Below are 25,039 nucleotides of genomic sequence, written 5' to 3'. Positions count from 1 at the left end.
TAGCGAGCAGTACTATGTGTTGGAACAACACTGATTCCACCGAATGTTGATGAGAGAAAATTGACAGCTCACGTTCCATAGACTACTCTCCAACATTTTCACTGCTGATTGACAATTTGCCTGACAGGTAGGAATATAGATAAGACCAGCCTATGTAGACAGTGTTACTTTTCCAGAAAGCTGCAGTATTTGCAGGAAAGGAGGGGAGTCACTGTAGCAAAGGCATCTAGCCCACACTGGCATAACAGAGTATATTCCAGTTGGAGATATTGTTATTACTTCTTTGGGTCCAGTTGAGTTTCTCCTTAAAATTGTGTAAGAGCACAAAGGAATCATTTCAATGATGTGATTTATGCTCAAATATTTTTTAGACCAAATGGAGCATAGAATAGAATATGTGCATAATTAATATTTTGAGTTACCACACATTATAGACTTAGTGTAAAAAGGGGATGATACTTAAATTTAAAAGCAACCAGATACTGGGCTTTCCTAGAAACTAAACAGATTTTTCCTTACAGAAACAGTAGAAGTCTGAGTTTAGGACAGATTATAACAGTAGAGGGTCTATGATTCCTTCCTCTGTGCGCAGCCAGGATGCACGGTCTCAGCATCAGTGGCTCAAGACTGAGGATGTTAGTAAGAATACAACTGAACAGACCAAAGTCTTGTGTTTTGCTACGGAGCTGCATTTTTCTAAGGATAATCTGGGCTTGTTGCCCACACTCGACAAGAAAGTCTTAAAAATGTTACTCCTAAAAAAAAAAAGGTTGGGGGGAATATAAACTGGCAAAGAGCAAATACGGACAAATAGAAGTCTCAAGAGGATATTCAGATTGAATATGTTAAGGCTATGGTTACCCTACAGCGCTCTTGTCAATACAAGTCACTGTTGGAAGACATCTCCTGACACAACTTCTGTTGACAGAGTGCAGGCACACACAAAAGCAAACTGGGAGAGCGCTCCACTCCTGTCGACAGAGCAATCTGGCTTCTCTCTCAATGAAACAGGCATCCAGAAGCACAACAGACAGGGTTGCCCATTGTTGTGGATGCCTTGTCTGTCAAGAAGGGTCCCCGGGGCGGGGGGGTGTTTACACAGCTTCTTTGTCGACAGAATCTGTCGACAGCAGTGTTATGCCTTAAAACTTTGAGACAGAATGCCACCAACAAAAGTGCTGTGTTTTTTTTGAGATACAGTCAACAAATCCCGTTTCGTTTGTGCACGCCCCACAAGTTTGGTTGACAAAACCAAGATTTTGCTGGCAAAACTTGCTAGTGTAACTGTAGCCTAACTTAGGTACAAGGGAATAATAAAGAAAGAGCTTGCTGTGTATATAAATTCAGAGCTACCTGTGACAAAGATTGAAATGAATTTTAATTATTTTATATTCTTAAGAAAAATGATCCTACATATTTGATTTTGACTGATACCAGCAAATACCCTTAATCCCTAAAAGACACTGACAGCTTCCATCTTACACCATTTTATACCCTGAGATTTTCCAAAATAACTGAATAGTTTCTAATATGCTGGGAATAATCTGAAGGGAATTGTGATGAATAAAGTATATAATCAATATATGTATTTTCATCTCTTGGGTCCCTATTTTTAGACCCCAGAATGCCAGATGTGCTCTAATTTGTATTGCCCATGGCTTTGGGGCCAAATCAAAAAGGAGTAAGGACAGCCTTGTCCAATACTGTGATGGCAACTGGTTACAACAGTTAAAATTTGAGTACAATAGTCTAACCCAGGAAATGAAGAAAGGACCAAATACAAACTTTTTCAAATGAGGAACAAGCTCTTCCAATTAATTCTTTTGAAAGCTTTTACCACATCCACCAATACAATGGCCACTGGTTTCAAGGAGGTTTGATAACTTGGTAAATGTTGTCTGACCCATGTCTCTCTTAGATCAGAAACATCTGGTCTGGGTGTATTATGTACCTCATTATTTTGCTAATTGTCCAGCTAGAATTTTAGACAATATTTTAATATCATAGTTTATTAACAATATCTATCAATAGCTAGCACATATTTGAACCCTTCTGTCAGGTTTAGCCATGACTGAGATTAGGGCTTCGTTCACTGAAGACAGCTGAGTGCCTCTATTGCAAGCCTCTTCAGCAAGCCTGGGAGAGACAGAATCTTTCAAACTGGGCATAAAACTCAAATGAGCACATCTCCTTGTTCTGTCCAAAAGCAGACCAAATACTTTACTGAAGTCTCCTTCTACAATCAAATTTTCCAGGGAGAAGTCAGTCTGGAAAATAATTGATTGCAAAAGGAGGAATCATCTTTGTTGAGGTGTAGAGGTTTACAAGAGTGTCAGTCTGTAACATCAGACACATTCAGTTTCGCCATACAGGGTATGTCTATACAGCAGCTTTATTCTGAAATAAGCTATTCCAAAATAGCTCTTTTGAAATAATGCTGCTACACACAAACATGCATCTTGAAATAGCACTTTGCTATTCTGAGATACATTGTCTGCATACACAGGCCGTTTCTACACAGGCTGCTAATACACGTAGCAAAAGATGCTAATAAGGCATGGATGAAAACTCCCCACACCTCATTAGCATAACATCATGTGATTTGGAGTCTGGAAGACTGTTCTTCCAGATTCCAAAATGCCATGTAGGAGCTTGGCCCCAGGGGGGGTCTTCCAGAAGGCAGTCCTTCTTCTGGAGGCCCCTTCTTCTCGAAAATGTTTGGGAAGAAGGGGCTTCTGGAAGAAGGATTTCCTTCTGGAAGTGCCTTGCCTCCCCCCTAACCCTCGGGGCCGCACTTCTACACAGTGTTTTGGAGTCCAGAAGAACAGTCTTCCAGACTCCAAATTACGTGACGTTATGCTCATGAGGTGTGGGGAATTTGCATCCGCACCTCATTAGCATCTTTCGCTTCGTGTATTGGCATGCCACTTCCGAAGGACATGGCCTGTGTAGAAACGGCCAAAGTGTCCGTTTCAAAATAGCACTTATTTTAAAACAAAACAAAAAAGCAGTCATGTAGCACTTTAAAGACTAACAAAATAATTTATTAGGTTATGAGCTTTCTTCAGATCTATAGCCCTACCAGAAGAGACTTAATATATAAAGTACAGAGGTCCAAAAATTTTCATCAAAGTTGACAAATCAGAAAAATTGTTCTCACTGTTGGCAAATCAGATAGAAGAGCAGAGAGAGGGAGGTGCGGGGTGGGGAAGTAAATGTTAGATCAAACATCAAAGTATGTTAAAGAGTCCTTATAATGGGTCAGGTAATTGCTGTCCCTGTTCAAACCACGTGTTAATGTGTCGAATTTGAATGTGAATGTTAGTTCTGAACATTCTCTCTGTAGATGATTGTTAAAGTCTCTCTTCTGCAGAAGACAAACTCTCAGGTCTTTAACAGAATGGCCCACTCCATTAAAGTTCTGGCTGACAGGTTTGTGTATTTGGAGATTTTTGTTGTCTGCTCTGTGTCCATTCATTTTTTGGTGAAGAGCGTTTGCAGTCTGCCCTATATAAAAGTGTGTGGGAATTGCTGGCACATGATGGCATATATGACGTTAGCTGAGGAACAGGAGAATATGCCCATGATTCTGTAATTAACACCGTTACGTCCAGTGATGGTATTGCCAGAATAGATACGTGGACGAAGTTGGCAAAGGGGCTTGTTGCAAGGAAAAGTTCCAGGATTAGTATTATTGTTGTATAGCCTGTGGTTGTTAGTGAGAAACCTCATAAGGTTAGGAGGTGTTTTTGACAGAGAACAGGCCTGTCACCTAGGGTCTTCTGGAGTGTGGCATCCTGATTTAGGATAGGTTGTAGGTCTTTAATGATGTTTTGCAGTCGTTTGAGTTGGGGGCTGTAGGTAATGACAAGTGGTGTTCTGTTATTGGCTTTTTTGGGCCTATTTTGGAGTAGTTGGTTTCTGGGTATTCATCTGGCACTGTTTTACTACATTTTTTTACTTCTCCGAGTGGGAAATTAAGGTTTATGAATGTTTGGTAGAGATCTTGTAGAACAGATGTGATTGTATCTCAGGGCTTGACAGTAAACAATGGATCGTGTGGTATGTGCAGGATGGAAACTAGAAGCATGTAGGTAAGTGTAGTGGTCAGTAGGTCTCCAGTAGAGAGTGGCATTGATCTGGCCATCAGCAATTTGTACTGTAGCATCCAGGAAACGTATCGCTCATGTGGCGTGGTCAAGGCTGAAGTTGATGGTGGGTTGCAGATTGTTAAAAGGCTCTGTGGAATTCTTCTAGAGACTCTTTAGCATGTGTCCAAACAATAAAGATGTCATCGATGTATCATAAGTAGAAGCGTGTGACAGGGTGTGCCAACCCTGCACTGAGCAGAGGGGTGAGAGCCATGCCTATGGGACAGAAAAGGCCCTGCCCCCAAGGCCTTTCTGGGCATGCTCCAGCTGTAGATCAGGTATGAAGGCTGGGGAAGCCTGGCTGTTGGGGCTGGCCAGCAGCAGGGAAGGAGCTCTCATAGAAGCCCAGGAGCCACTACCACCTGAGGAGCAGCACAGCAACCACCTGAGCTGTGTATTGTTAGTCTTTGAAGTGCTACACGACTGCTTTTTCATTTTGATAGAATACAGACTAACACAGCTATCTCTGTTATTATTTTAAAGCAGGCACTGTTAACAAAGGGAATAACTTTTATTTCAAAATAACTAATAAATAAGAACGATTCCTCGTAGAATGAAAGTTACTAATTTTGAACTAACTCAACTGCTATTCTGAAATTATTTTGAAATAGTGGTGGCATCACGTAGATGCAAGGACAGTTATTTCGAAATAACAGCTCTTATTTCAAAGTAACTGTGCTGTGTAGACCTATCCTAAGGCCATGTCTAAGAAGGGGGCATGTTGATGAGGGATTTCAGAAGATGATAATGAGGCACTGGCTTTGAGAAGAAGGGGCTTTTGAAAGGCCCCCGTCTGCACGGGCGGCATGCATTTCAAAAGCGGTACTTTTGAATAGTGTGCTGCTGTCATTATGCTAATTATGTGTTGCATATTCATGAAAGTGCCTCATTACCATATTCTGAAATCCCTCGTTAACATGCCCCCCTCTGAAAGGAGGGGCTAATGTAGACACAGCCTGTGAGTCCTCCCTCTATTTTTATCAGTTGATGTGATCTGTGTGTTCATTTTTTTAAAATTCAACTGACATTCCTCTAGAGCTGGCCAAGTAATTACTAAAATGCCATCAGCAATCCTACCTTTTTCAAAAACTTTTCAGCGTCAGACTAAATTAGGTGGGTTTCCTAAAGGAATACAACATTTTTCAATTATAAAGTGAGAGATAACATTTCTTCCTTTTGAAGAGTTACCATGTCCATTTACATCCCAAGAAACTCATAAGCAGAAGAGCCACAGGCAGTCACTAGAGAAAGCAACCACTCATGCTTCTTAAGCGTTGCCTATAAAGACCCACAGATACAAGTAGGGTGACAGGAACCTATGACGACAGGTGTTTAAGGGGATTCATAAGAAGTTTAGATGGAGAGAAGGAAGAAAAGATGATGGAATAGCAAGAGGTTAAGTACTGAGTAGGAGAATTGAGAGGAGAAACAAGGAAGAGAGCTGTGGGAGAACAATACTCTCTAATCAGAATGGGAGAAAAATATCAGGTTAGAGAGAGGCAGTCCAAATGAACAAATCCCTCTGGCCCACACTGAATGCAAAATAAATAAATATTCTCAATGTCCCTCCACCACCACTGTAAAAGATAGTGGATGAACATGTGTGAACACATTTTAATTAATATTTCTGGGCTAAAATAATATATGAATATGCATGGAATGTTAGAATCCTACAAGACAGATATCCTCTTGGGGAGTCATGAGAAATAAGATGGCCCGTGGGAAACAGAAGAAACAACCCAAACCATCTCTTATAGATGAGTAGTTCCAAGATCTAGTGCACAGTGTTTCGATGTCTGACTATTTAAAAACCCATAAGAACTGAAATGCTGTCCTTATCCCCTAGGTATATAGTGTGACATTACCACATGTAATTTAAACGAAAGACAATGCTGGTATGTTGTTCTTAAAACACATTCAGTACAGTAATGAGACAGCAATTCCTATCATGAGCACTGTGAACCACTAAAATCAGTCAAACAAAACCCCATAACCATCAAAAATGAAAGTTGGGAAACCAGACTGATACCTAACCAACCACAGTTTGTTAGGCAAATCAACCACCCTGGATGTCACAGTGAGAGGACAGAATATAAACTGGGACAGGCAATAATTTTTGACAGGGAGCCATGCCAAGGATTTGGTAAGCGGTCAAGGGTCACACTTCCACGATAATAATTGTGGAAATACGGGGTCTGTGATGGGGATTGGGTGTAGAAGAGAGATTGAGGTAAGGGACTGGGGCACAAGAGGGGGGTGTAGTTTGGGTGAAGGAAGGGGTTGTGACCTGAGGAAGGAGACTGGGGTACAAAAAGCTAGAGGGTCTGGGAGTGGGTATTGGTCTAGGAGGGGATTCTGACCTGGAGAAGAGGTGTAGGAGGGGGTGTGGTCCACAGACCACACTTTGAGAACCACAGTGTTAGACTGAATGGTCCTGAGGACTTGCTTCAACCCCTAATATTGTTGGTCAAGTCTGCGTTCTGTTCCAGCTCACAGTAGTGACCTTTCGTATTTGCTCCTGGAAAAAACGGTCCTTGTCAAGCACTTCAAGCCTAAAGAATGGCTTGTTGAGAGATCTAAGCAAGGGTTATGCTTGTAGCTGACAATGAAATCTGACCTCAACACAGCCTGATGAAAACATATTGGGGCTGTGAAAAAAACTTACATGATGATATTCTAAAATGCACTTAATCCAAATAAAAAGAAAAGGAATATGCAAGTGAGAACACTACATCATCTAGTTCACACCACCATCTTTGTACCACTATAGAGATGCTTAATTTATTAAGGTAATCTACTTCTTGATCATAAGCTATATGGTTCCATATAACAGCAGTAATTAAGAACGACAGCATTACATAACAACAGTAACAATAAGGCCACTTATTTGTTTCTTACCTTTTGTCTTATACATGTGTTAAGAAACAAATGACCCTGTGCCTACTCATGATGACTGCTGCATAGTCAGCCAGTTCTGCTGAATCAGTATGTTCTACTGCACTCTGAAAAGAAAAAATAAAAGACGACTTTCAGACTGGTAATTCTGTCATGAACCATATTTTCCTCAATAGAGGAAGTTTATTGCAGCTAACACAAGCACATTCAGCAAATTCTATAAATTTCCAAATGATCTAGCTTGTATTCGCAGCTTTTAATTCAGGGATCTATGTGCTCTGAAGAGCAGTAATAGAAATAGTCTGATTGAAGAGACCAGTGGTAATGGATATGTTGCTACCTCTTTACAATTATTCTTCATTTAATTGTAAACCTATACACTAAGGCACCAGCTCCAGACATGCTTGTATCCTTGATGACCTTAATTGTGATGCTAATTTATAGACCCAATATAAAGTTAATTATTTTATATTACATTAAGCCTACCAAGAATAAAAAGCCAGTAAATTTGATACTTAACTCATGACTGTCTAACTCAGAATTCTGGAAACCCCACTCTAAGGTTTCTTGCTGATTTGTTCACTACTAACAATTGCTTTAGGACAAATCAGTCACACACTCCCAGTCTTTCACAATTTCCTAAAGTACATTTTCTCAAACTGTGGTCCACTGACAGTTCCATTCAGGTGATCCACAGATAATTCCCTCTATGGTACGTGCCTGCGTGGCCACGCATGAAAAAATGAAGAGCTGCCAACCTAATTAGTGGACTAGCTCATCTGCTCCAGGGTCCACTAATTAGGTGCTTATAGCCTGGAGAAGACGCATACATAAGATGAGGTAGTAGCTTTGGGGCGGGGAGTAGATGGGAGGAGGCTTTGGGGTGAAGCTGGTGCAAAAGGAGGTAGGTAGGGAGCAGTGGGGTGAGAAGAGGAAGAAAAACTGGGATGTGCAGGGCTGCAGTGACCAGACACAAAGATGTCCTTCCACAGCTGAAGGGCTATGGCTACTGGGGAGAGATGTTCCTCTCTCCTTTCCAGCCAAAGCTCAGGAAACTGCCTATGCAGGAGACACCCTACCCTCATTCTCAGCCCATACTGGTGGCTGCCACAGCAGGGAAGAGATAGCTGTCCCCAAACTACTGCTAAAATGTAATGGAAATGTTTTGGGGAGGTGTGGAAACCATATGGCCAGATCTTTATCTGGTATAGTTGGGTATAATTTGTCTGTTATAATTTATCTGGTAAGTGTACTCCCACAGACTCTTAAGTAGCAAACATTACCAGGTTCAGCTGAGATGCTGCTAGGTGTTTGTAACATAAAGACCTTATCTGCAATCTCTTTGAAGCAGAGATCTGTGCAAACTCCAATCCATGTGTTAAAAGTGCTCCAGAACTTCTAAAAACTCAGTGAGACCACTGTGCATTGTTGGGTATAGGTTAAAGCTCCCTGGTCCAGCACCCTCAGGACCATACCAGTCCTGAATGAAGGAGTTTGCTGGAGGAGGGGAAATCAATTCTGGCACCCCACCACAGGTCCCCCCAACCCAGACTCCTCTCCCAGACACCGGCCCAGCCTGGCCCAACAAGCCCATCTAGAAGTGGGTTCTCCAGGCCTGCCCCGTCCCAGACACCAGTTCTCCCTACTCCAAGCCATTGGGGCACTCTGGTCCAGGAACACCCATGGTCCTGCCAGACCCTGAATGTTGTCAGAGTAGAGTGTCCTCATTTAGAGAGGTTCAACCTGTACTAATATTAAAATATTAGTTGTGTGCGTTTATTTGAAGAATTAAAAACAATTACTAAGCTTTTTCACATAAAAGCTTTAAAATAGTTAACTAAGGGTACAAACAACATTTGGAAGGATTATTAAGTGGTCATGCAAGAACCTCAGCAATTTTCAGGGCTTACTGCGGAAAGAAAGTGAGAACCACTGCCCTAAAGGATTTTAATCTACCACCACAGCTTGGCATCAACCCTTAGGCAAAGGGAGAAGATGCAAAGGACAAGCATGCCTAGAAAAAGGATTTTATTCTTCTGGACAGAACATCTTCTATAGCATTGTTTTCATTTTCACATGACTGCACTACAGTAGCAAATACAAAAATATGACCTACCCCTGCACACAGGGAGCATAACAAGTAGTGCAAGACCATCTGCCAAGACTAGCCTTAAATAAAACAAGCATTCAATTAAACTGAACTCATATTTTAAAGTTTGCTTACATTGTTTCTAATATATTTCAGCAGCCTAACATGTAATATGTTTATTAATGCTTTGACACAGCTCAAAAAGACTCTTACAAAACTTCCGTGAAATGGAAAAATGCAACTCTCCATGGACCAGCACAACATTTCGTGTTGCTGTACTATTTTCCCATGGCTGCTTATTGTTCTCTTCAGAAATATGCCACAATAATAATTCCAGGAAGTTAATGAATTGAACAGCAGTGTTGTTTACAAGTCTAGAACAAAATCATATAGCATCACATATTGGTAGTACCATTTCTGCATGCTAACTCTATTGCTGGGCTTCCAAGCATATTCCTTCCTTCTTAAGTCAATCTTGGGGAACAAGAAATGAGCTTTTATTCTGCTTTATTACTTGATAGGTAAATAGCAAATATCTACATATATGAGTGAGGGTTTGGGTGAATTCTGTGTGCAAAATAAGTTCCAGAACAGCATAGTACTTTATGGACAGATAGGGTACAGACACCTGTACACTGCCACGGCTTCTCCCTGACTTTAAGGGATTACCCCGTATGTGGAGAACTGATAGTTTAGCTTTCATGGTCCATTAAATTCTTGGGCTCTTTGCTGAGATTTAGAAAAGGGGAATCCACTTAGCAACAATTCTGTTCATGCTATGTGATGTACACAATTGTCAACTGAACTCTGGGTCACCAAATTCATATCAAGTGGGCCACCAAACTACTATCTGATATGATTTTGGTCACTATCAATCAGAACTGGATTGAAACCTAATGGTGAAAAAAATATATACTTTTACTAAACCTATCAAGAGAACAAATTTCCCACAGAGGAAATATGCAGGGCAACAGCTATAAGAATAAAATGTGAAAACAGAAGAACTAGTCAACCTTCTTTGGGCCCTTTTCCAGTGTACCACATTCAACTTTTTCAACCTGCAAAGGAGAGACAACTGACAAATTGCTACTAGAGATGTAAAAGATTAACTGGTTAACCTGTTAGCATTAGGCTTAGCAGAGTGCTTACTGGGTAACTGGTTGAATGGCCAAACATGCCACGCTGGAGCAGCCTCAGCTGCATAGGGACAGCAGGCAGAGCTGTGCCTGGGTTGGGGAAGTAGAACCCCAGCCATGTGGGGACAGCAAGCAGAGCTTTGCCTGAATCAGCCTGGCAGGACCCCCACCACAACACAGTTACACCATCTGTCTCAAAATCTCTACTGTGGTAAGTGACTTTAAACTATATCCATTGGCTGGTATTTTAAAAATATTTGTATTGTCATTGCAAACTGCAACTAGACAGAAAGAACAGATTTTAAAATTCTGTCTGTAACACAAAGAAAACCCCACACACACACGTGCGCCAACACTGGGACATATCAAAGCAAGAGGAAAATACTTAGTCAAAAAAAAAAAACAAACAGGTAAAATATCTTTGCAGTATTCGTATAGGAAGCTCCAAAACCACCTGCCATAACTCTGTATTTTAGGAAGAAATATTTGTGAGTGTTCTGGAAATAAAGAATTTTCTGTAAAATCCTTGAAATCACATATCTCTATACTAGACATAACAGTCTTAGCTTATAATTGAGATACTAAAAACACAATTATTTTTAACCTTGCATTTCAATACACAAAAAAATTCTTAACCTTTTCCAGTCTTAATCTGTTGTGAAAACATATAGAAAACTGGAATCCAAGTAATAAAAATCTCAAAACACAGAGGTAGTAATGATTCATGTTGACCTGGAAGTACCTGAGAAAAGAAGTCTATGGATCCCTTTCATGTGTCAGACTTTGTTGCAAAATATTCTCCCTTTCCACAGATTATGCTCAAGGGAATATCAGAAGAGTTTTGCCCAGGGTTTCATCTTTTATTTGGGTTATGATACACTTTACTCTGCGCAGAAAGTTGGAAATTAAATGCATTTAACTAAAAGGAGATGAAACCTTTTCTAATGGTTCCTCCCCAGCAACACCATCAAGAATACCAAGAATCCTTGGATTTTTCCATCATCTCAAAATTCTCCATTGCTCCTAACACTCAAATGAGGAGTAACCTAAGATTAGATAGCTATGTTTCAGATTTTTCCATTGACCATGTGCAGTACCAACTGCAATTTATAGTCTCTCTTCTGTCTATAAAAAGATTACCCACTGAACTCTGTTCTATTTAGTTTATCTTTCTTTCTCTTTAAATTCTTTTGCAGACAAAGGAAAGCAGAATGAATTCTCACTAATGAGAAGTGCAAGAATCTCTAGTTTTCCCACTGATATTTGCATTTTTCCTATAGGGTATTTTTCCCCATGCTATCTTAAGGCTGCTATTTTCATTCTTGTCTCCCGATATCTCTCCAATAGGAGAAGACATTCACTCATGTCAGAACAGCTGCAGAACATACCTAATAGCAGCCACCTCAAAGAAACATTGTTTATGGCTTCCCTGTCAAACTAGCAAGATCAGAAGAAAAAACGAAAACATTATCAATCCTTGCACTTGGGCAAATACCCTAATGTTAAGACACCAGTTCTATGGCAATATTTACTGTAACAAACGAATTCTATTGCCCAGCATTGCAAACAAACCCCTTTTCTACTTCATGGGCAGGAAAATTTATTTGTCTAGACCCAAAAAACCCCCACATGTACTCAGAATGCTGTGGAGGTAAGGCCTTCAGCACATGTTGGAAGGGGAGAGCTGCGTGTGGTACTTATGCACTCCCTTTTAGCTGACAAAGGAGTTTTAGTTGGCTCTGGGACTCAACATATAGGCCTTGATGTGATGGGATAAAGCTCTCTTCAAATACGTTATTCAGTCTGAATTCAAGACAACATTTCACACGTCCACATTTGAAAAAAACGTAACACAGAAATCTCATGAATAGTCAATTTCATGTTTTCTAATATGACATGGATTTCACAACCTTCCTTATATTCCTATTCCAGAACTTAACTACCCTTATAGTATTAGTGCTCGTGCTAGCCATGCTGGACATAAACAACAATTGGTCATCTCGAGGGTTTACTGTATTAGTCCCCCACACCACCCCGCAGACCTCACCTTTGGTCAGGTTTTAACATCCCCCCCCGTGGTTCCAAACTGCCCCCAGCAGCCCCAAACCACCCCCAGCCTTAGACACCTGCCCCGCAGCCCCACACTGCCGCCAGGCTTACACCCCCACAGCACCTCCAAACCACCCCCGCCTTACACCCCCACAGCAGCTCCAAACCACCCCCAGACTTAGACTCCCCCTGTACTCTTTGGGGATAGGGGACAGATTTGGGGGCTGAGGCAGGTAAAGCCTGGTGATGGGGGTAACAACTTTCTAACTGGTACAAATTATTGTGTGGATGCTCTTCTTAAAGTAGGGATGACAAAAAGCACAGTTTGACGTTATTTATTACAGACTGTCTCATATTATGTGTATTGAGGCTCCTAAAGGATTAATTTTGTAACTGAATTTGAAAAAATGGCTCTTCTAGCTATTTCAGTTGCAGACCCCTGATCTAGAATTACCTTGGAGGGGCTAGGATGAACTTAACATCCTGTGACAACTATTTGATCTGATATGGCTATCTTTGTATTTTTATCATGTTTACATTATATTCATTTATATTCATCCGCATATCATGAACGTTAGTCACTGTTGTCTTGTAAGTTTGTATGAAATTCATTATTAAATGTACGTATTCTTTAACTCCATTAAGTCCTGCTGCATAATGTCTTCAGTAATTAGTGTCTCAGTATAAGAATTGTAATGTTCTATTGTTATGGGTAGCAACTGGCTCCACAGTTATTTCTGTATACTTGAGTCTCATTTATCTTTACACCAGTCTGGCAGAGTTAAGAAGACTTAGAGCAGGGATGGGGAATCTACAGCCCACAGGCTAGATCCGGCCAGCTGCTTGCCTTGATCCAGCGCATGAAGCCACAGGCTTCCTCACAAGCAGCAGAAGACCAGCCCTAGTACTCTAGGCACATGGATGGAGATGGGGGAAGACGGGTAGGAGCAGAGAGAAGAAATAAGGTTTGCCCCCTAGCCCCTGTGTATCTGGAACGCCAGTGTCTGCTTTCTGCTGCTAGGGGGAAGGGAGGGAGTCCCCAGCCTTGTGAGGTGGCTCAAGGAAAGGCACTGGGCACATTGGGCCCATGGGTTTTGCCTGGCAGGGGGAAGGGAGCAGTTCTGCATGCTGCCATTCCCACTTTCCCTCAGCTAGGGGAACAGCAGCACAGAGCAGCTATGTCCCTGCACTTGCTTTCAGGCATGCCCCCCTGCCCCCGCGCACACACCATCTCTCTGACTACCCAGGAATCACAGCCAATGAGAGTAGTGGGAGGCCATACCTGCAAGAACAGGGCAGGATGGAGCCATCCGTGTGCCTCCCCAGGACTTGTGCCAGGTAGGCAGCCCAATCCACAGGCCCTTCACACCCAGACCCCACCACACACTCCTGCACCCTTCCTCTCACACAGACACCCCCCCCACCCTAACTCACATTTCTGCATCCTACATCCTACCAGTGCTCCCTGTAAGCTGTGTGATTGGACAGCCACTCAGGAGAGATTCAAATGCCACCCAGCTGATTAGCAGAGCACCTACAGCCAGAAGCACGTCTGTTCTACTGGTGGTACCCATCGGCCTTGGTACACATAACAAAATTTATTCCACACACAAATGGAAAAATTGGAGTGAACATTACGTCCTACCCAGACCCCATGTCCTCATCCCACTCCTGCATCACACCTCCTGCCAAGACCTCACACCCTGCTCCTGCACCCCACCAGTGCACCCTAGCCAGACCCTGTATCACTCACCATTCCACTCCCCAGTGGGTCCCTTCTACATATTGAACCCCTCATTTCTGGCACCACCCCAGAGCCCAGGTGAATCCCACAAAATCTACTGGCCCTGGGACCCAGAAGAGGTAATCTAACCTCGGGAAAAGCTCTGAACTTTGTCATCCCAACCCCCAGCCCCCATTCCCCCACAGGACTGGAGTGTGAGGTGAACCCTGATGTCCCACGTTGCATGAGTGAGGGGAGTATCTCTCTTTTTTATGCCTATCAGCTGGGGGCCATGTTCAGAAGGACTTTTTTTCTTTTTGTTTTCACTTGCATATCTCCCAACTGATTTTTCTGTGGATCAGTGGCCCCAACCCAATAAAGGATCCCTATCCCAACACAGAGTGAGAGTAAATTACTTTCAGACTCACTTTAAGAATCCTTTTCATGGCTATAGTAAAGGCACCCCAGTGTAAATGAGAATCAGGATACTTGTGTAATTTATGATAAGTATTTAAAGCTTCTGAAAATCATAGTAATTATCAAAAATAAGACTGGCCAAAATGTCTCTATCTTTGGTAGTTCTCAATATCATAGGGAAGAACCTAATAAAGGTTTAAACTTTGACAGACAGAAGCCAACATTTTTATAAACAACAAGAAGTCCTGTGGCACCAGACGAAGCATCTGATGAAGCGGGTCTTTACCCGCAAAACATTATGCTCCAAAACCTGTTAGACTATAAGGTGCCACAGGACTTCTTGCTGTTTTTGGAGACACAGACTAACTCAGCTACCTCTCTGAAAATTTTTATAAGCTTTCATTAATTGTGTGTAAGCTGCAATACCTTGCAGCTAATTCTGAGCAGTCCTAAGGACCTCACAATCTCTGAAAGTCAGAAGCAATAGTAGTAAATGTCTGACCTACAGTCTCTCAGTGTCTTTGTCCAGTTTTCATCCTCACTTTCCTTCTCTTCTGTTATTGTCCATATCATTCCTTCCTTTTCTATTTCTTCCAATCTGTATTTTCTTACTTCATGTCTGTCTCCCTCTCAACCGAAACACAAATAAATAAATGTAAATGCTTAGATATAATAGTTTGCATGTTATATATTTATGTATACCCATAGAAGCAAGAGAATAATAAAATCATGCCTGTACCAAATTGAATAACTGCATGACCTAATTATTTATTTATCATTTGCAGTAGCTCCGGGACTAACCTAGGTGGAGTGCCACTGTGATAAACACAGCACAAACTTATATAAAACAAAAGGCTTTACTCCAAACAGTTTACAATCTAAGAGATAATACATAACAGGTGAAATAAGCAGACAGGAGGAGATTATTTTAACCCAGACCTTTCCTGCAACTGTTTGTTCCTCTCCTTTGCTGCTTCAAGAATGCAATTAAGTCCTGATCATGCAAAGCGATATCCTCTTTCAGAGTCTGCACAAAAATATTAGGAAGCCATACAGGCACTGGCAACTACTCGATGACAATTTCCTTCATAGGATCAGGACCTTTGATTTCAAGCAGTTCAGAAGAGAACTTGTGTCTATGTCTGCAAAGCACATTCCAGACTCTAGGCACTGTGTTAAGAAACAGCAACGAAGGGTCCTGTGGCACCTTATAGACGAACAGAAAAGTTTTGAGCATGAGCTTTCGTGAGCACAGACTCACTTCATCAGATGCTGGTCTTGGAAATCTGCAGGGCCAGGTTTAAATAAGTCAGAGCAAGGGTGGGGATGACATCAGATGCATCTGATGAAGTGAGTCTGTACTCACAAAAGCTCATGCTCAAAACTTTTCTGTTAGTCTATAAGGTGCCACAGGACCTTTCATTAAGGTTAGCTCAGTCAGCAAGGGTGAGGCTTACTACCAGCAGTTGATCTGGAGGTGTGAACACCAAGGGAGGGGAAGCTGCTTCTGTATTTAGCCAGCCATTCACAGTCTTTGTTTAAGCCTGAGCTGAGGGCGTCGAATTTGCAGATGAATTGTAGCTCAGAAATTTCTCTTTGGAGTCTGGTCTTGAAATTTCTTTGCTGTAGAATACCTACTTTTAAGTCTGCTACTGTGTGGCCTGGGAGATTGAAGTGTTCTCCTACGGGTTTTTGTATATTGCCACTTCTGATATCTGCTGTGTGTGCATTTATTCTTTTACGTAGACACTGTCCAGTTTGTCCGATATATATAGCAGAGGGGCATTGCTGGCACATGATGGCATAAATTATATTGGTAGATGTGCAGCTGAATGAACCCACGATGGTGTGGCTGATCTGGTTAGGTCCTGTAATGGTGTTGCTGGTGTAGATATGTGGGCAGAGCTGGCAACGAGGTTTGTTGCATGGATGGGTCCCTGAGTTAGAATAACTGTGGTGCGGTGTATAGTTGCTGGTTAGGATTTGCTTCAGGTTGGCAGGTTGTCTGTGGGCAAGGACTGGTCTGCCTCCCAAGGCCTGTGAAAGTGGGGGATCATTGTCCAGGATGGGTTGTAAATCCCTGATGATGCGCTGTAGAGGTTTTAGCTGAGGACTGTAGGTGATGGCTAGTGGTGTTCTGTTGGTTTCTCTCTTGGGCTTGTCCTGTAGTAAGAGGCTTCATGGCACACGATGTGTTAAGAAAGACTAATCTCCTTGTCTGTTTCCCTGTCTCATGCCCTTTTCCCTGTATTCACTTCTCCAACACTCACCTATTTTCTTGCCCTGGTTTCCCAGGGCATGAAAAGTTCTCTGTCTCAAACACGCCTGGCAAGTTCCCAATCAAAACATTACAGCTAAAGCAGACTGAAATTGTCAACACAGTGTGCTTACTACATTTTCAATTGATGAGAGAAACCAATTATTCAAGCCACTTTAACTGTGATCTTTAGTGTGGGATCCTGGTTGATCACTAAGACATCAGATGAGGAACAACATTACATTTACCATGCACATTGCTCTGGGCAACAAGATTTACAACATTTTGTACACAGAGTATCCAGAAGGGTCCACGCCTAACACTTACATACTTTACATTTCATTCAACCAACTAAATATTTAGGACCTCTACTTAATACACACCTGGAAGTGACCCAGCTCTGCCCCACCTCCCTTACTGCCCCACCAGAGCTGCCCACAGCAACCTCCCCCAACCCTACCTGAGCATGGTGGGAGTGTGGAGGCAGGCAGAGCAACTGGGTGGATGAAGGGGGTGAGACCCTGGGAGGATGGGGGCTGGCTGCATGGCTCACCAGCCTGCTGGGAAGAGAGGGGAGTTGGCAAGCATAGACAGGAGGGGGCAGAGCCCCCTAATATGTTCATCAATAAATACGTAAGATTGTTAGATTGCTGGGAGGTTAAGTAAACTAAATTTAAATTAAGAGTTAATAGAGTCAGAAGCAGCAGCCAAAGCTTGTCTCTGAGCAGCACTTTCCCTCCCCACCATGGCCTGGTGGTAGCTGCTGCTTCTGACTCCCCCTGCCCTCACGTTGGGCAGCAAGAAGTGGCTCTCCTGTCAGTGGTGGCAGCCAGAGTTTAGCTCTGAGCCCAGCCTTCCCTCCCCAGCTGAGGAGACAGGAGGGCCCACTCAGAGCCCAGCTCTAGTTGCTGCTACTTATGGGAGCTGCATTCTGCTGCCCAGCTCGAGGCAAAGGGAGTCAGCAGTGGCATCCAAAGCTCGGATCTGAGAGGCACATTTCCTCATCATGGCCTGCTCCCAGTTCCTCCCATCTAGACAAGTCCCAGGACCAGTGGTGGAGAAAGAGGCCAGGTTGCAGGGGATGGAGATGGGAAGAAAGGCTGGAGCAGGAGGAAGGCACAGGCTGGCTCCATAACCCCCCAGCCTTCCCAGGGAGCCACGCAGCCTGTCCTGACCTTCCCTGGGCCCCTCCCCACTGCCCTCGGCCCTCTCCCCACCTCCACTCCCAGGCAACAGACAGATGTATTTGCATAATGACATCTTTATGTCATCTGGGAACAAAATTCTGTTTTATATACCGAGACCAACTTGTTTCAACTTACACTTTCAGTCACTGTGTATAGGCACACTCTGGATTCACAATGACATCTGAATTAGTTTTTATGCTGTCAACCTAAATCAATGGTTTAATCATATTGAAAGCGCCAGCAGTTAGGTGAACATGTGCACTGAGTTCAAAGCAGTTCCAACATGACAAAACTAAGTCTGCAAAACAGAAAGCCCCTCTAATAGTTAGTTTCATTCATGGACAGAATTATTACTACAGAGTCTGGAAAGCTCTTTGATCTGCCTCTTCAAAGAGTTCATAACATTCAGTGTAAGTATATCATAATATTTGTACAAAAAATAAATAAACCATCACCATACCTCCGATGAGAATCTTGCTATGAATTCCATAATGTAAATTATATTTTTTTTTTTTTATAACTCACCAAAAGAAACATTTAACATTGCCAGCATATAAATACAGGTTTAACCTCTCTAGTTCAACATCCTCAGGATCTGACCAGTGCCGGACAAGAGAATCTTCTGGACCACAGGAAATCAATATTGTCTAGCAGCATTCCCAACACTTCCACTGCTTCCTGGGCTCTTAGAAGGTATTTAGGGGCAAATTACAGCTAAATAACAGCATAGAACACTGAGAGCCAGGGTTGGCGGCTGTCAACAAACTTTACAGGACCACAGAAAACTTTGCCACACCCACGTTAAGTGGTCATATAGCTACCTAAAATCATGTCATATTACAGATGTTGCAGCATGAGAGAGTTCTAGATTAGAGAGGTTCAACCTGCACAGTACCCTGAAGGAACACTTGCAAAATGTGTGATAGTTTCTATTTATATGTTTCCAGTAAGTTTCACGTAAGTCAGACAAAAATACTTTCAATATTCTATATTAATTCAAAACAATGAGAAACAAAGTGTAGATACTGACAAATTAAGACCAGGATAATGAGAAATATTTATAATGCTGCAAAATACTTGGTGCATTAACTGCTCTTCTTTTAATAAAAAGAACTCACAAGCATCATTGGCACAAATTTGACCTAAAAAAGTATCTGATGAGAAACGAGATCTGATAGTCTGGGATGTAGGAAGGATAGGATTTTCCCAGCTGCCACTTCATTGGAAATAGTCGCTGTAGTTAGGCCATACATTAAATTATCTTTGTGCAGACTCAGAGCTGCATTAAGAACTTTGAAGATGCTGAAGCATTAAAAAGTAAACAAACAAGACCCATTAAAAATCAGAAATCAGTACAGTAGACCCACTACTTATAGAATATTGACTTAGACATTTCTTGCAATAATGCAAATCAAAACTGTAAGTGCGGGGAACTGGGAACCAGGTGGCAGCCTGGCCCCCGGCTCCCCTCCGCTTGTGGGAGCCAGGAAACTGACCAGCACTGCTGCACCTGGCTTTAGGCTCTCCACCACTCACAGGAGCAGGAAGCCAAGTGCTGCCTGAACCAGGGACCTAAAGACAGCAGGGCCCCTCCCTTACCCCGTTCCAACTAACACAAAATTTGACTTATGCTTGGTTGCCTAGGAATGCAACCTACACATAAGTCAGGGGTCTACTGTATTTGCTAAATAAAGTCAAAAATTGGTAAACAACATTTATTTTCAAACTTCACTGAGGCACAAGGTTTTCCCACTATACTTGGGACTCATAATATTTTCTAGGTCACTGATCATACACCCATCACAAATCAGGAATAGCAGAAGCACTAAGGAAAAAAAATTCAGGACAGTTACACAGGTTGAACCTCACTCATCTAGCAACATCTGTGGTCCAGAATGATTTTAGTTAGCCGGATGCCAACTTACTATAAATGTAGTCAAGTTTCCCATGGTTCCATGAAGTTTGTTTACAGTCACCAGTCCTGGCTCTCGGCATTCTATGCTGCTAGTTAGCTCTAATTTACTCCACAGTGTCTTCTAAGAGCCCAGCAAGTAGTGGAAGCATTAGTAATGATCCTAGACAATACTGACATCCCGTGATTCAACAATTCTTTTGTTCAGCACCAGTCAGATCCTGAGGGTGCTGGACGAGAGACGTTCAACTTGTATCTCCAAATTGAATGCAGCAGTGCAGTAGTATTTTCACATAGTTATAATTGGCAGGAAAACTGACTAGTGCCTTATCCATAGGCCCTACCAATTTCACAGCCAGGAAGAATGTGTCACAGATCATGAAATAAGGCTCTCACTATGAAATATGATGTCTCCTTGTTCCTAGGAGTGCACCATCAAAGTGGGATTTCCTACTCCAACTTGGCAGTGGAGAGACAGGACTTGTGCGGGCAGATCCATCACCAGGGGCCTCCCCTTGCTGCAGGATACTGTCTGGGACTTGGCAGCAGCCTGAGGTTCCTGCAGCTGAGTGTGGTGAACAAGGTGTAGTGTTTTCTACAGCTATACAGTGAGGAAGCAAGTATTCTCCCTCAAGCGCATCAGGACTAGCATCGAGGAACCCCTAGCTGGGGTGCTCCCAGTGACAGAGGGGAGGATCAGATCTATTTATACCTCCTGGAACTTTCTGAAGTTGCAGGAAGCTCTGCCATGACCTCTCTACAATGGGTGTACACACACCTTATGGGTTGGGACACCACAGCTACAGTACCATGAAATTTCAGGTTTCAACTGCTGAAAATGTGAAATTTACCAATTTTCAAATCCTAGGGCCGGGAAATTGGCCATAATGGAATGTGAATTTAGCAGGGCCCTACTTATTTACATCAGGTTTTAACCACTGTTGCAAATTCATAATATAGGAAAGCACAGTGGGGAGAGATAGCTCAGGGGTTTGAGCATTAGCCTACTAAACCTGGGGTTGTGAGCTCAATCCTTGAGAAGGCCATTTAGGGATTAGGGCAAATAGATGTCAGGGATGGTGGTTGGCCCTGCCAAGAGGGCAGAGGATTGGACTAGATGTGACCTCCCAAGGTCCCTTCCAGCTCTAGGAGACGTGTTAATTTTTTTATTAAAAATATAACCCCACCTAACCAATAGAGAGAATACATGTTAAATATTTTTAAATGTTTAGTTCCATCCTGCAAAGAATATGTAATACAGTGGAAATATTCATTAGTACTATTTTTATGTAAACTATATGATATTAAGATCTACTAACCACTATTTGAGAACAAAGAGAAAAATCAAAAAATTACTGCTAAAAGAAAACCTTCAACATCCATCACCTATGTAAAGTTAGCCTCTGGAACTCACTGCCGTGAGATGTTGTGAAGGTCAGAAGTATAACTGAGTTCAAAAAAGAATAAGACATGATAATGGAGGATAGATCCATCAATGGCTATTAGCCAATATAGGTCAGGGATGCAACCTCAATGCTCCGGGTGTTCCTAAATCTCTGATTTCCCAAAGCTAGGAGAACAGATGAATGAATCTTGATAAATAACCACTTTGAATTTCTAATCAGAAATACCATTCATTGAATTAAGATAAATTAAAGAGCATGAATAAAGTAAGAAAAGAACTAGGGAGTAAAATAACAAGGATCCCATAAACGGTTGCTCATCTGTATTTTTCAACTCTTGTAAACAAACAGCATGAGAAGCTAATATTGCAAAAAAAAACAGAGGATTAAAGATTAAAAGTCAACAAAATAAATGTGCTAATTTCCAGAGCCCCTGAATGTAACTACTTTTCAGCACTTGTACAACTTAAAATTCTTTATGAATATAAAAGTATCGAAGTTTCTGATACTGTAGCAGAAAATACAACATCTCAGAATGTCTTTAGACCAACATGAAAGGAATATTGAGCATCTTTGTTTACATTTCTTTACATTTGTTTACATTTACATTTAACTTCAAAGGTTCTGATCTCACTGAGACTCTAAAATACATATACAGAGGAGTCCGCCTTTTGATTTCTTGAAACAGTTAAAATGTAATGACATTTACAAAAAAAAAACAAAAACTGTGGCCTCTTAATTAATAGGTTTTGAAACAGGACTATACTACACTAACCTCTCTCACTTTTCGAGAAAATCCCTGATTCAACAGTATATGTCTGTGAATTTAAATTTTTCCATTTTATTCTCATCTGAATTACTACCAGGAAAAATTTTACTTGGCACATATTTAACATAGTAAAAGAAAAAGATACGTTAGGCAAATAAAAAGCTAACACCCAATTTCTTACAAAGATAAGAAGCCACTGTGCGTCCAGGATTTATTAAAAATAATACATAATACCTCACACATTAAACATTTTATATGCCATTTTAAGTTAATTTTACAGTGACTTTTACTATAAGAGTCTCAAATTGAAAATACATTTTATCTTCTGCTAAATGTTGATAAAAGAGATCTGCAAAATCTTACCATTCAGGGGATAAGAGTTATAATAGTTCAACTATCAGACCAAACAATCTTCCTGAAGCTGAGGCTTCTCTTCCTCTGCTTTGGGACCCTCTGATAGAGGCCACCAATTGGGCGAAATTAAAAACAAACTTATTTAATTTATACCCTTACACAATACTGGACCCTAAACCCTAGGTTTAAAGTAGTTTAATCTGCTAATCTAAATATGGAAATTAGAGACCCAGGCAGGCAGTTTTTAGAACTAGTTGTGTGTTAGATTCATATAAGAGTTTAGATGAACCTGTTTAGATTGGATACCATTTCCTCTATTTGAGGCCGATTTCTCATAAAATTGACTGTTCTCAAGTTTTTCAGCCACACATGAAGCAGCACTTATAAATATTTATATTTTGTGCATGTGTATACCCTCACACACTCTCTTTTGATCACTGATTTATCAAGAATACCTGAAGCCTACGTGCATTCTCCACACAACTGAAGACAACTTGTCACTAAAATTAAATTACTAGGTCTGAAAACATTTTCTGGAGAATACAATTTTTCCTATCATAAGAATAGCTATTATTGCAGCACAAGTTCCATCTCTTCCCTGCTCCCCCTTAGTAAGCCCCTTCCAGTTTTTAATCTCACCTGTCATCAAGATCTCAGAATTCTAAAGAAGCAGAAATTGGAAGGTGGTTGGATTTGAGGTTACACATTTTGGTCCATGTCTAATAGAAAAATCTGAATAAAAACATACTGAAACAATTAAATCCCATGGAAACCTCAGATATGTTACAAAAAATCAGTAAAATTTTATTTTATAAATAAACAAGACAGACCTTTCCTTTTAGAGTTTAATTCCCATCTGATATTTGTTTCCAAGCTAGTTAGCATGATAAAAACAGATCTATAGACACAATACATCATCTGGACTTGTTTATAACCAAAAGATTACTACACATCTGAAAAAAAAAATCCTGAAATATGGAGGAACCTGATTTTTTTTATCATTGGACACGATCACAGTTTAACGTAAAAGCAGATGTTATAAAACATCCTCTTTCCTCCCCCACCCACCACTGCCTTTGCAGAGGTGACATGCTTCACTTCACCACCATGAAATAACAATGTTCACAACCAACAAAGACATATCAAGCACAGTACTAAAGGCACAAGTTACAAATCCTGTCCTTTTGGGCTTAGGTCTCAGCCAGGCACCACAGGGCCAAACAGCGTTTTGTCATCCCAGCCACCACCACCACCACCACCACTTCTAGGGTTTCACAGAGAAAAATGAGTCACATGAACAGCACCCCGCACTAAGAGGGCTGGGGTTCAGAAAGGAGCAATATACTAGAAGACAAGCTGCACTCCAGGGGCTCTTTCCCTCCTCGCTGCGAGGGCTGGATGCTCAGAAATGGGCAGTGGGGCCTCGAGCCCCCTCAGTTGCAGACTGAGGAGGGAAGAGTCACAGGGCTGAGAGCTCAAGCACCCTCCGCGGGCAGGCAGCCAACGCCGGGGGTGAGGTGCCCTGGGCTGGGGGTGGGGATCGAGCTCCCGCAGCTGTAACCTGGGGAGGCAGGAGGGGTCCCAGGACTGGGGGGATCGATCTCCCCACAGCTGTAGCCTGGGAAGGCAGGAGGGGTCCCACGGCTGGGGGGGGTGGGAATCGAGCCCCCTCAGCTCTGGCCGGGGCTCGGGGTGGGGGGGATGAGGGTCGAGCCACCTCAGCTGTAGCCGGGGCTGGGGGAGACGCTGGGGTCTCGGCGGGGCTCGCTCTCTCCCCTCTGGCCGCCCCGTGTGGCGCGGGCTCCTGGCTCCCTTGCGTCCCCGGCCCCCGCTGGCGACACGCCCAGCACCGAGCTGCCCGCCGCTCCCGCGAGGCGAGGGGGCTTCCCCGTTATCCAGCCCCCGGCCCGGGCGGCCGACGGGGCCTGACACCGGGCTGCGCGGGCCTGGGGAGCGGGATGCCCGGGCCTGGGGGGCGGAGGACGCGGGCCGCTCGCTCACCTCGGCAGGCAGCAGACGCCGCCGGCTCTGCATGGCTGGGGGGCTCCCCCGCGCCGCGCTCCGCCGCTCTCGGGCGGGCCCCGCACACACCGCGAGCGCTGGAGAGGCCGGCGCCCGCCCTCACGCCAAGCCAGCCCGGGCGAGCTCTCTCCGCGGCCAAGAGGCCGCCTCAGCGCGCAGCAGCCAGCGCCCCCTGGCCGGCCCCAGAGGCAGCGCACGGCACTGCGGCACCGCCGGGGGGCGGGGAGCCTGCCGCACTCGCGAGCCGCGCTACTGGGCCGGAGGGGGCCTGGTCCGCCGCGTTCCTCAGGCCCGGGGGGCACCCAGCGGGGCACAGCCGTCATGGCAGGCGTAGAGCTACCCGCCAGAGAGACAGCTGTAGCGGCACTCACATCACACACCCGCAACTACGCACAGGCAGGGACATTCGCTGTAAGGCCACACATCCAGGCACACAACCACACACATGGCTACTGCCAGGGACACACCTGTACCGGCATTCACATCACGCGCCCTACAGCTACACACATGCAGGACATTAGCTGTAAGGCCACGCACCCTGGCACACAATCACACACATGGCTACCGGCCAGAGAGACAGCTGTACTGACAGTCACATCTCTCACACACTTACACCACAGCTACATACATGCGTGGACATTAGCCGTAAGGCCACACAACCACATACAGTTATAC

The 25,039-nt window shown here is 43.1% G+C and overlaps 1 protein-coding gene across 1 annotated transcript in view; it reads right to left on the bottom strand.

Annotated features, from left to right (window-relative positions):
• Nucleotides 1–24,492, bottom strand: part of ZFYVE9 (zinc finger FYVE-type containing 9) — a 94,191-nt gene extending 69,699 nt beyond the window's left edge. Inside the window, exons 1-2 of the mRNA XM_075003573.1 lie at nt 24,344–24,492; nt 7,050–7,153 (exon numbers count right to left, since the gene is read on the bottom strand). The gene's annotated coding sequence lies outside the window, so the exon portion shown is untranslated. The remainder of the gene's footprint in view (nt 1–7,049; nt 7,154–24,343) is intronic.
• Between the last annotated feature and the right edge of the window lie 547 nt (nt 24,493–25,039).

The sequence above is a fragment of the Carettochelys insculpta genome, chromosome 9, assembly GCF_033958435.1.
Source record: "Carettochelys insculpta isolate YL-2023 chromosome 9, ASM3395843v1, whole genome shotgun sequence".
NCBI lineage: Eukaryota > Metazoa > Chordata > Testudines > Carettochelyidae > Carettochelys > Carettochelys insculpta.
Note: the sequence above shows the minus strand (reverse complement) of the source record. Positions and strands in the feature narration are given on the sequence as shown.